The sequence below is a fragment of the Bacillus rossius genome, chromosome 7 (genome assembly GCF_032445375.1).
Source record: "Bacillus rossius redtenbacheri isolate Brsri chromosome 7, Brsri_v3, whole genome shotgun sequence".
Classification (NCBI taxonomy): Eukaryota; Metazoa; Arthropoda; class Insecta; order Phasmatodea; family Bacillidae; genus Bacillus; species Bacillus rossius.
In genome coordinates this window covers 56,214,003-56,226,601 of record NC_086335.1, presented here as the reverse complement: position 1 = coordinate 56,226,601, position 12,599 = coordinate 56,214,003, and the positions used below count along the sequence as shown (strand labels likewise).

The 12,599-nt window shown below is 38.1% G+C and overlaps 1 non-coding gene across 1 annotated transcript; it reads left to right on the top strand.

The window, feature by feature from the left end:
* The first annotated feature begins 11,200 nt into the window (after positions 1–11,200).
* Trnae-cuc (transfer RNA glutamic acid (anticodon CUC)) lies at positions 11,201–11,272 on the top strand. The gene has a single exon. It is a non-coding gene; the product is annotated as a tRNA-Glu (tRNA).
* Positions 11,273–12,599: the final 1,327 nt, after the last annotated feature.

The window sequence follows — 12,599 nt, the reverse complement described above, 5'->3', positions numbered from 1 at the left end:
AGATATACTTTAGGAAGCTCAGAAGTGTAGCAAACTATCTTAAAATCCTTGCATATCTAAAAAACAAAAATGTTAAGTTGGAGGGAAAGTATAGACATATACTAAGTTTTATTGTTTGATATTTAATACAGGTTTACTATGTGGTAACATAAAGTTTGCATAAATAAATACCGTGTCATGTAGTTTTCGCATGGCAAAGAACACTTACAACCAGATGGAGAATCTCGTTTGGCAGTTTATATCACTTGAAATTCATTTCAACCCAAATAAAAAGGTTTGTATTAGTTGTATGCTCAGCTATCCAAACACCGGATATCTGTACGATGCTTTATTATATTTATTAAACATATCGTAAATACCACTTTATTTCACCTGCGAAGCACACTGTTTTCTAGCGGCGAAACCATTTAGTGTGCCACTCTAATAAAATTGATCTTCCCAACCGGCAGTAGAATTAAACGCAGGCAATTTTACCTACACGTACATACCTAACCTCACCCACGCGTTCGCAAAAGGGTCGGGAAGGGGGAGGGGGGGAGGGGTGTCTCTCGTCCTCCTCGCCGAACTCACACTTCACTCAACTCGCCCGCTGAAACTGCCGCGGAGGCCTGCGTCACCACTCTTATACCCATTGGCCGTCTTTCTGGAGCTGACTGGACCGACACGACGCTCGAAACATCCAGAACGGCGGCGCGCTATTCACGCCACTCCACGCGACGGCCTCAGCAAGTCCGCGGAGTTGCCAGGCCGCTGAGGGATGGACGACAGCGCCGAGGAAGGAGGACGTGGACAGGGGCGTGGCGAGGTCGGGCCGCCCTAATCCCAGAAGGTATGCGTGCCTGACGTCAGAGGCAGTGCGGGACCGTCAGGCCGTTCAGGTACCTTTCGCGGCCTTGTCTTGCATGTAACTATATATATAAAATTTTAATTAGAAATCTTTAGAAATTTTCCATTATAATGGTGTATATATATATAGTTTTGTATTATTTTTCTCCTTGTTAATTTCATTGCTTTATAATTGCACGCACACTGCACACCACACTGCTGCTCTGTTTTTCCCGCTGTTTGCTTTCTGTTTATTTCCTTTTGTTGGTAGGAATGTAAGTTTGTTTAGGATTTCGGTAAAAGGAAAAAAAAAGTGGGGGAGGGGGCTATATTCCTCATAAATACCCCCACCCCCTATTTTTTTCGTACTGCTTACGCCAGTGCTTTTAAAAACGTAGAAATTTTCTGGTGACTTAAGAAAATATTTCTCTAAACAATAAAAAGTTCGGTAGAAGCTCAGTGCATTAACACCCGTTCTGTCCCACCCCATTTTTTTAAAGACAGATTTCAAAGAAATACTACCTATTGTAGCCGTTACCATCGTGCGACTTTCCGAAATTTTTTTATATAGTTTTTAGTTTTCATTATCCATAAACCCCAAAACCATCTTCAAATCAAAAGTTTATATAAATTTTGCTATCTTCGATCTACTTACCTGTTAAATAAAGTATTCCAATAAAAATACTACAATTTAGTATTATAACATTACATACAAAAAAAAGATAAGATTAAACTCATCTATAATTCAGACTGTGATGAAGAATCAAAACCAATTTATAGACTACCTTAATATTTTCTGGCAATAACTTTTTCTCTGTGTTTCATTTCGATAGACCAGTGTGAAGTTAGTTACTTTAAATTGTATTGAGTCATTAATTTCAAAAATGATCTAAGTGTTTCAACAGTTAAATGTTAAACCACCTGCAGCCGAAACTAGTGAAAATTTCTTTAGCTCATTTGTTTAGGATTGTAAAATCCATTCTAACCGAACCCATGTACAATGCACCTTTTTTTTAAAAAACAAATTATTAAAACAAATATTAAATACTATGTATAATGTTGAAACTTTAATGACACTTAAAAGGAAACGCAATCACAGTGGAAAATTTTAACGTTTTATACAATGAATGTCAACATAGTTGACATGTATTACATGAATATATAGCTATTATACGGCCGTTAAATTATAGGTACAATAGCATGCGTTTTTTTTTACAAAACACTGGTCGCAACTTTTCTTTAGCCTTCAGGCTACCACCGTCCCTGAAACATTTTTGTGTGGACCGCAATAATAATCTGGAGACTCGAAGCTGTTTCGCTGTTCGCAGCAGAGAACAATAATCATCACTATTTTATCCACGAAAAGGTAACATTTTTTTTCTCCCGCTGGAATGCCCCTAAAAGTGGAGAAAGACACAGTATCTTAAATTCATGTCGGCTAGCTTGTGATTATCTCTCCTCGGTATACGTTCAACGTCTTGTTTCCTCTAACATTCCAGACCCGGTTGGACCCGCGCTAGTGTCGGATAGCTGCCATACTTGGGATTCCACATGCGTGTATCCCTTCTATAATCATGTTTAATAACGAGCAACCAGCCCCCCCCCCCCTCCCCCCTACTTCCGAACCCGCTATGTCATTTAGCACAGGCTCTTGTGCTACGACTCGAACCTTTCGGCTCTTCCCTTTCATTTTGTTTTCTCTCTCTCTCTCTCTTACGAAATAGCTCCCGTCGTTTTTTCCTACCTTGCCGTCTCTCCTCTCGCATCTGGACGCTTTTATAAGTCACCGATTTTAATAACATCTCCGCTCGCCACGGCGTCCCTATAGCCTCTCTCTCTCTCTCTCTCTCTCTCTCTCTCTCTCTCTCTCTCTCTCTCTCTCTCTCTCTCTCTCTCTCTCTCTCTCTCTCTCTCTCTCTCTCTCTCTCTCTCTCTCCCTCCCTCTCTCGCCGCTCCTAATCAACATTCCTTTGTCTGCGGCCGCAATGAGGCCGTAATGACGCCGAACAACAACCACATATGTCCGTTTGCTCCCGAAAGTTGGATAGTTCCAGAAACCCGGTGGTTAAATCAATCAAATTTAGGCTTGGCTCAGGAGGGCGTTCAGTGGAACCATTAAAACAATTTTTTTACGAGTAAGTTCTCTTTTGTATTGATTTTTTGAAAGGAAATTGTCACTAAAATCTCAGGGAAAAGTAGACTTTTAAAAGTTCAACGTTTACTCATAAAAATTTATATAATGATTTTGTTTGAAAAACGAAAACTGAACATTTTATATTTTGGTTTTTATTTAATTGTTTTTAATACTTTTACTTAGGTCAATTGTTTGATGTTTTCGTTAAAACTAGTCATAAATACATATATGCTACTAATGTTACTTATTACGGGAAACACACATGTCAAATTTGTATGAAAGACTTGCTTACAACTGACACGTGTGAAAAACGACATTAAATCTAGACTTCTTGCTAACACAATTCCTGCCGCTTCTATGTATCCGGCATATCTAGATATGGGAGGAAATGCATTGATTGTAGTCCACTATAAGGATTACAATATAATATTTCCAAATAACGCTTTCTGTAACCTTATGTAAAACTATTTCTTGGCAACTGGTTTTCAAAAGATTCTTTTGAAAAGTACAGAAAATATTTTTCTATGGAACAACTGTAAACAATTATCACTTCAAAAATATTTTTTTCAGGCCCGTGAAAACTCTCTTACCGAGGTGATAATGACGCGTAACATGAATCAGGCTAATCAAGAACGTTTTTGAAAGAGAAAATTTCTTTCAGGAAACACAGTGATTTAAAAATCCAATACATTTAATCAGTAATGAGGCAGCTGGCACGAATTGGACTCGCATTTGGAAGAACATTGAGTTCAGAACACAAACATAATAAAATCAACAAATAAATACATTTTGGAACATATTAAGTTTATCATGCTATTTAAAAAAGTGATAAATAATATTTTGTAGATGATTATTTCTTGGTTTGTGAAATCTAATATAGTTACTTATAAAATATTCATAGTTCGTTTTACATTTCAGGAACAACCAAATTATTTTTGACGCTTGTTATATTTTTACAATAAACTTTTAATAAAAACTGCAATAAACCTAACAATACATGATAAGTGAATATGTCCCTTACAACTTATTGAACAACGTTTTAAACAATTATTCATCAATTTTTTCAACTTTCAAATTACATTTTTTGGCACAAAATGATGGATATTGCAAGGTAACATGCTAGAATACACTCATATTAAGTTGTTTTTTTTAATTAAATATAGCAGTGCTAATTTACTATCCTGAAAATTATATGCCATGAACAGCTAACACTAACGCTACTACTAGGCACCTGCTCGTGCTTGTTATGACAAGCTCATCGGGGAGAACTGATATACTTCCTTTGAAAGTCAGCTTGGATGGTTTTCCAACATTGTCTCAAAAATCAGGAATTCACTGATTGATTTAGCAAAAGACTAATGTTCAAACACTTTAATACTATCATTCATTATGCCTGAAGATTATAGATTGTGGTGTAACATGGAATATTTAAAGCAAATCACTTTTCCCGCAACAAAGATATGCCAAAATTTTCGCAAAACGGTTAAGATTTGCCACCGAGTAATCTCGAGTAAGCATAGAAAGGTTAAGTCTCTTCAAAAGGTCACTGAACAAACGAATTTCTCACCACATTCTCAATATTAACCTACTTCGGTGTAAGTCTCATGATGTGTATCTGAGCATCAATATCGTTTACTAAACATCAACTTCTGACAGTGCAATTCGAAATCTTACCTTTTTTTCCCTGTCATTTGGACTCGGTGCAAAAATTAGTCCTATTAAATGTCGTTAGGGTTATGAAATGTTTCGAAGATCTGTTTCAGGAGATATCGTATTTTCAGGAATGGGCAACAGTGGGCTGGACATGGAAAGAAGCACTTGCCACATATGCCAGCTTCAATGTTTTACCGAATATGACCGCCAGTGTCTATGTAAATGCTGTGCTGTCAGTAGAAGTGTCTATTTTCCCGACACACTGTGTATCAAGTAGGCACTAGCAATCTAGAATCGTGTGTGAATGGAAAGGTGAATTTTGGCTCTCTGTAATACATCAGCTACAAGATTCCAGCAAACAGCACGACCAGTGTCCATGGAGATGCCATGCCATCAGGAGAGGCATCTACTCCACAGCAAACGCTAGCAACGTGCGGCCACATGTGTAAGCAAGGAGGAAGGATAAGCGCTCTGTCTACATCAGCTTCAAGGTTCCTGGTAACGGGACTGCTGGTGTCCATGGGGGTCCAGTGCCGTCAGTAGAAGCAACCAAACTCCCAACGCACGGTGTATTACCTTTGAATATATATACTGTATAGAAGTCGCCAGCCCAGGTTAAAATTTCTAATACGGTTTTGAGGTAGTTGGTTAATTCACCACCGCAATCGCCACCATCTCTAGGGCATCGACTTGTGGTGGTCCCTAGCGGACAAGTGTCGAACTCTTCAAACACCCCTTCCCCCTCCCGTTGAACGACCTTGAGCTGCAGTGAATGATGGAATAATGGGGAATGGGGAATAACAGCGGGCGACAGTGCTGCGCTCTAACGTGTAAATAACAAGTAAGACGATACAGGGCGTTACGGCAGCGCACTGCAGCGGTGAAGTTCCCAAGCTGCTCATCATACGCTTCTGAAAAACATAGAGTAAATCCTATCCACTCGCGACTTCTATACAGTATATATATTCAAAGGTATTACACAGGTGATAGCAATTTATACATGGGAAGGCGAGGATAAGAACTCTGCTTAGACAAGTTTCAAAGTTCAGCATAACAGAACTGCTAGTGCCCATGGGGGTCGGGTGCCGTTCAGTGGGAGCGTCTACTAAGTCCAACCCAACGCACTGTGTGTTGCACGGGAAAGAACAATTTAGACACGGGAAGGTGAAGACAGGCGTTGTGTTCACACCAGCTCCAAAGTTCCCGCCATCAGGAGACGTAGGGGCCGGTGAGGCGTGGTGCGGTCAGCGACAGGCCAGGCGTCGTCGCCACTCTGCGCCACTCTGCGCCACTCTGCGCCACTCTGCGCCTCACACCGGCTGCGCGGACACCGGCAGCTCCTCCGACCCCGACGGGGACTCCAGCAGAGAAGGGGTGTCGCCCGTGGGCGCCTTCGAGTAGCGCTGCTGCATGTTCAGGCTGCGGCACAAAACGGAACACGCTGTCGTCAGGACGCGGCACGCTGCACGCTGGAAAGCAATATGTGCAAAATTTTGTTTCTTCACCATCTTGAGCATATATCTCCGCTGATCGCCGCTGATTTACGTCAAGAACATCAACGTTAAAAAAATGCAAGAATAATAATAATATAATTACCAATGCACCAGTTTAACCTTCTTTCGAAAACAAAAATTCTGTCACGTGACGCAATGGAAATAAGAGAATATTTCTAATCCTGGAAGTAATGTCGGGTCGCGCCATTTTGTCCGCGCTGACGTCATAGATGCGTCGAACTTGATTGGTTATAAAAGTGTTGGCGTTGCCGCCGCCGCCGCGCTATTGTGATTCCAGCAACATGATGGTTAGGCACGTGTGACAATACCCTAGGCGGTGGTCTGGCAGTCGGGTCGCGCGCTAGGGTACCCCCCACCTCCTCCTCCCGGACCCCCCCCCCCCACAAAACTCTCTACGCCAGACATGCAGACGAGGCGCGCGTGCGCGCGCATTACAGATGTGGTACCCGCCGTGCGACGGCCACACGCTTCCACTTCAGTGACTTCGCTTTCAGTTAGCATGGCTTCAGGCTCGTCAACACACGCCCTGATGACCTTTTTTTAAAATTATTTTTTTTTTATGTGAAACATCTTATCTCTCGGTATACGTCATTTTGTAGGCGTAATTTCGCGAACGAAACGGAAGTCGCATGGAACTGAAAGTTCACAAATGCATAAACGAAAACTTTGTAGTATTAAATTTTTAATGAACTTTAACTATACGGGCAGCATTTTAATACAATTTCTTGTCGAAAATCAGGTCCAAAGGTGGGGTTAATATATTTTTTTTTCAAGTATTTATTCGCTTTTATCGGAGCCGTTTCATTATATAGCTTAAAAATGAGATCTGATAATCAAATGGCATCGACGTAGCTGCTCCGGCAGTGAATTCTAGCGGCGGGTGCCGAAACTACGTGTGATTCGCGTTCAGAAATGTAGTTGAAAAAAACAATTTGCATATATTTATCACGCTCGGCATTATTTTAAAGAATTCTACGTTATTTTTCGTGTCCGAGTTTTCTATTATAAATGTATTTGCAACATGAAAACACATTAATTTTGCTCGTTTCAGAGTTTAGATGTTAGGTATCTCGGGCGAGTACTGAAATACTCGTTCACATTTTTTTTGTCATTACTTTTACTTAAGGACTAGTAAATTTTTAACTCGATATCTCCCTTGCATTTGTTGATCTGCCACAAATAATTTCAACAGATAGGCGTGAAAAGGCGCGCCAAATCTTCGTAATTATAACTTGCGCGCCTTTTTACAACCTTGACATTACACTAAGTGAATATTTGTTGAAAATATTTGTTTCAGAACAACACAACAACAAATGCGTTTGAATTATTTTAAAATAGCTTTTAATAGTAATAGAGACAAAACGAAAAAAAAAAATCAACATGGTGTGTGACATAGCTGCGTGGACAGTTACAGGAAGTATGATTGGAAGCCGTGGTATGTACATTTTTTCTCCTTTCATACATAAAATAAAAATAGCTTCCATTTTATTATTTTTATTTATTTTTAAATTCAGTGATCCTCCTTAAAGTTTCATTACAAAGTTTTGACGGATTTAAATTTATAGGTAATATGACGAGTACCTACTTCAATTTCAATTCCAATTTTAAATTAGTGAAATTATAACTCTGTGGAAATTAATTTTTGTCTATATATTATCATCATATCTTCGGAACCGTTTAAATATCACGATAAAATTAATACTCACTTAATCTTGGGGTAAATATCGAAACCTTTTTGGAATTTAGAGTCTGTAGCATCAGCCATTTTGGGGTTAGGTAAATCATTTCGTACAGACAGACAACAATTCTATAAACATGAGATTTTGTTTAGGCAATGTCATCGAGAAAAACTAAGGGCCCTGGGGCAAAAGAGTTTGTTGAGGCCCTCCTAATTATTTAACTTTTCAAACCCTTTACTATTAAAAAAATCTAAAGTCTGTAAATATTACAGTGGTCATTAACTTTATTCATGATATGTGCATAGTGCCTAACTTGACAAACTTGTGTTCTGAAACTTAAACGCCCCCCTCTCTCCCCTAGGATTTTTAACCTGCCTTGGCCCCACCTTATCATTCCTTGTCAGGGGCCCTATTCTTGACGCTGCCGGAATAATTCCGGTAGCGGAATGATCCGCAAGTTTCAACCCGCTAGACAGCTAAATGTCTATTCTTGAAACTGCTACTGCTGCTACCGGAATCAACATTGTCGGGTTTATGAAATGTCTTTATGGAAGTGTGGCAACGTTCACTATTGTGTTGACGTCACTGGTAGAAGGCCAATCACAACGAGGGAAGGACCATTTATTATTAAAAGTTAAATTTTTTCTTTATACTTGTATCTTTTCTCTGGATGATGGACGTGGAGGTTATGTAATATGTATAATAAATACAAAACTAATAATTAAAAATTAATGGTATGGCTTATATGAAAAAAAATCGGGGAAATATATTGTGTTATGAAATGAACAACTTTATTTAATGTTAGAAAAAGTACTACAAACATACAAATATTTGCGAAAATATTTACAAATTCATGTGTTTTTTTAAATTAAAATTTACAATAATTCTTATCCCTTAAAAGTACTCGTTTTTTAGTTTATTGTTTCTGCTTACTTGATAGAATTTAAAATTCTTATCACTTAAAAGTAATCGTTTCTTAGTTTGTTTCTGCTTACTTTGCCGCAACTTTTTATGTTAGTGTAAAATTTGAGGTAAAAATAAATTGTATGCGGTGTTTCTTGATTCAGCAAACAATTGTGAATGTGCACATTAACTGCAAGTCAATACAAAATTATAAAATTTTATGAACATCATCTGGCAATTATATCATGGTGCGGGGGGAAATGGGTAAAAGTTCCGTATTGCGTATCCAAGTTAACATGTGATCCTGTTGGCATGATCCTGTACACCTGATCCTGTGGTACATGATGCTTATTTTTTTAGCAGTGGGCAGGCGCGTAGCGCCGACGCATTTCGCGCGACAGCGCGAAATGTGAAGTTATTTATCATATATGTAATTTATTTTTTACATCAGGTTTCGCGCTGTCGCGCGAAACAAGTCGGGGCTACACGCCTTCCCACTGATAAAAAAGATAAGCATCATATAACACAGGATCAGGTGTACAGGATTATGCCATTAGAATCAAAGGTATATCTGGATACACCTGGATAAGCAATGCAGAACTTTTACTAAAGTTTGTTATTTTTTGGTGTAGGGGCTTCTTTAAAACAATCTTATGAATTTATCAACAAAATCTTTCAACTAGGCCTATATCTTCTTTCGTCATTTATTTAATAATACTTGTGTGGGTTTTCATCGGTGTGTGTTGTTTTCAATCATATTATTTGCGGGGTAGGAATGTTGGCTCTGTTTGCAAGATAGGGAAGGGTAAATAGAATAACCTTTATTTTCACAATCACTTATCACTGTGGGAAATTCATATATAAATGGACTCATTTCGAGTACTTTTCAATTCCGGGATGGATGTACTTTTAACGAATACATGTGCATAATCTAACTACCACTATAGTTTTGTTCCATCAAAACATGACACACGATTGCAATATTTGGTGTCAAAAACGAATTAGGTAATATGGAAACTATGTTACCGGTATTGTATTTATCACAATATACGTCAAATAAACCACAAATTTATACACAGCAAAAATTTCAATGTTTTTAATACTAAGTAGGTACCATATTAAGTACTTAATGGAAGATGGTAAATATAACTTTCGTAACGTAATATTTAAATACCTGCCATTGCAAATCACACAAACAAATGTAATAATACTTAAAACATTAAATATTAGTTAAATTGTTACAAAAGTTTTCTCGCCACGCACACAGGAATTTTAAGGTTGAAAGCATCACATGGCGTATTTTTATCTGAATAATCACATAACATAATGAGGCGAATAAGTTATTTCTGGTTTTAAATGAAGTAATATAATACAAGTATATAAACACACGCATTATTAAACGAGATATGTAGCTAACCTAAACTAACCAAACATACAAACGATTTAAATATTTTTCAGAACCATAACAGAGACTCCATTTTGGACAAATCATGGTTTCAAAGAATAAAAAACGCTCAAATCTCTACCGGAATTGTGATTCCGCCAGCTCACGAGGTGGCGGAATTAATCCGGTAGATTGTGACGTAATTCCGATACAAAATTCCGCTAGCGAGTGTTCAAGAATAGGGTTTAGCAAATTTCTGGTGGAATCAAGTAATTCCGCTAGCGGAATTCTTCCAGCAGCGTCAAGAATAGGGCCCCAGATCTGGGTTTAGTTACGTAATAATTAGTGTTGATTCGATTGAGTTGGTTAATATTAAAAATCAGTACTTAAAAATTATGGGATTGAATCTCCCAAAGATATTGGAAGAGTCCAGATGAAGCAAGTGCTAGCTAAAACGAAGCAAACAAACCGAACTGTTGCCTGACAACTGCCGGACAATTTCTCCTCGCAACATGGTGGACTTAATACATAATATCCTCTCATTTCTTTCTAATGGACAAAAAATATGGTTGTATTCAATATAGAGCGACAGCTGTGTCCCCTCCCCTCCTGGCATCATCCCTGATTGCCTATAATTATACCCCCTCCTTCACCGAGGCCATCATTCCATGTTTGACCATTTCCGGGTGGACTTGCCTTAGATGATTCCTTCCGCAATATTCCTGATTTGTGGTGTTCTGTATTCTCGATTGTAACGACGTTATATCGAGGGAACGAAAAAACACATTGAAAAAATATATGACAACGGAAGATTTCTTGCAGTACCTAGTTTATATATATATATATGGATTACTTGTATGTAGAATTTAGGTACCTACTGATTGATATATTGGCGCTTTGACATAACTGGAGTCCAGTACGGCATGGTGGATAGGATTGTCTCTTTCCTTTCAAGAATTCTCTCGATTCCTGGAACGTAATTTACATTATTGGGATACGCATTTTCGCAACGTTTCCTAAAACACTCCAGGGCTTTTGAAAATGCATTTTCAGTATAAGATTCTAAAAAACGTAGTCTATACTATATTTAGACTCTGTAAACCAACAATCCGGTATGGTCTAGTGGCTAGGATACCTGGCTCTCACCCAGGAGGCTCGGGTTCAATTCCCGGTACCGGAAGGCATCTTTTTTTACAAAACGTATTCATCATTAAAAATGTTTTAAAAATTAAGGAATATTTATAAATAAATAATAGTGGCTTCCGAAAAGAGATAAGTTATTTGAAATTTTAAATTAGGTGTTACGATTTATTTTTTGAATAGTAATGAATGTCGTGAGAAAAACTAACTTCCATTAAAAGTTAAGGAAACACCGGAAAAAAAAATATTACACACAGGCTGAGTAGCCAACCTACTTACACATTTTTTTTATGTGTAACATTTTAGCTCTCGGTATAAGGCAGTAATCTCGTAAATGTGTAACAGGAAGCAGGGAAAAACCCGTGCCATTTAATTATCTGTGCGGTTGTGCTGCAGTGTGTCAGCGAGGTGCAAACATTTCCACGGTTTTTGAAAAGAGAGAGAAAGGGAGAAAAAGAAATAAATCACAACTGTTTTACCATTCATTCATTAATCAAGACCAGCGCGCTTTTCTAATATGTTATAAATACATTGTGACTATATAATATACACTTAATAATTTTATATTGTATTAAAATACGTGTTGTGTTAATAGGTTAGATGTTACACACTACTGGCGAGTACTTAAAAACTTGTTCACTTAAAAAAAAAGTATAATGATTATTTGAGGGTAAATTGTTATATTTCTCAAGCATGAAAACACATGTTAAGAGTTTCGCCTAGTCAGGGATTATTTCGTGTTAGTAAGGCCATATTCAATGGTAAGGCGGTATTATAAGTGCGACGCTTGTTGGAGCTTCTAGCGCGGTGTCGCCTCTAAGCGCAAGGCTGTGGACTGGCGCTCAGTCTTCTCGTCGTGCATATGACAATTATGAGATTTTAGCGATCGCACACACAATCCTTATTTTTTGTCTATGGGCCTACGTTTACTCATTATGTATGGGCCTACGGTTACTCATTATGTGGGGGAAATCTACGATTCAAAAAGTCTTTTCTAACACGCCTTTATATTTTATCTTCATGTAACTTGGGTTTTTTTTTTTTTTTTTTTTAACTTCGCGTGTAATTAACCGTTGTAACGTTCGCATGCGCAGTAATGTGTGAGTCGCTACTGAGCTTTGCAAACAGCTTGAACACGTAGCTTAAAATCAGAAATACGCCAGGTATCACGTGACGTAAACAGAGATAATGGCTGCAATTTTCAAATATTATTTTTTTCTCGTTTTAAATGGTTTAGGTCAAGCGCGTGTGTTTTTTTCCTTCTCAGCTGAAGTTACTCGAAGCTTTGAATATATATACTGTATAGAAGTCGCCAGCCCAGGTTAAATTTTCTAATACGGTTTAGAGGTAGTTGGTTAATTCACCAC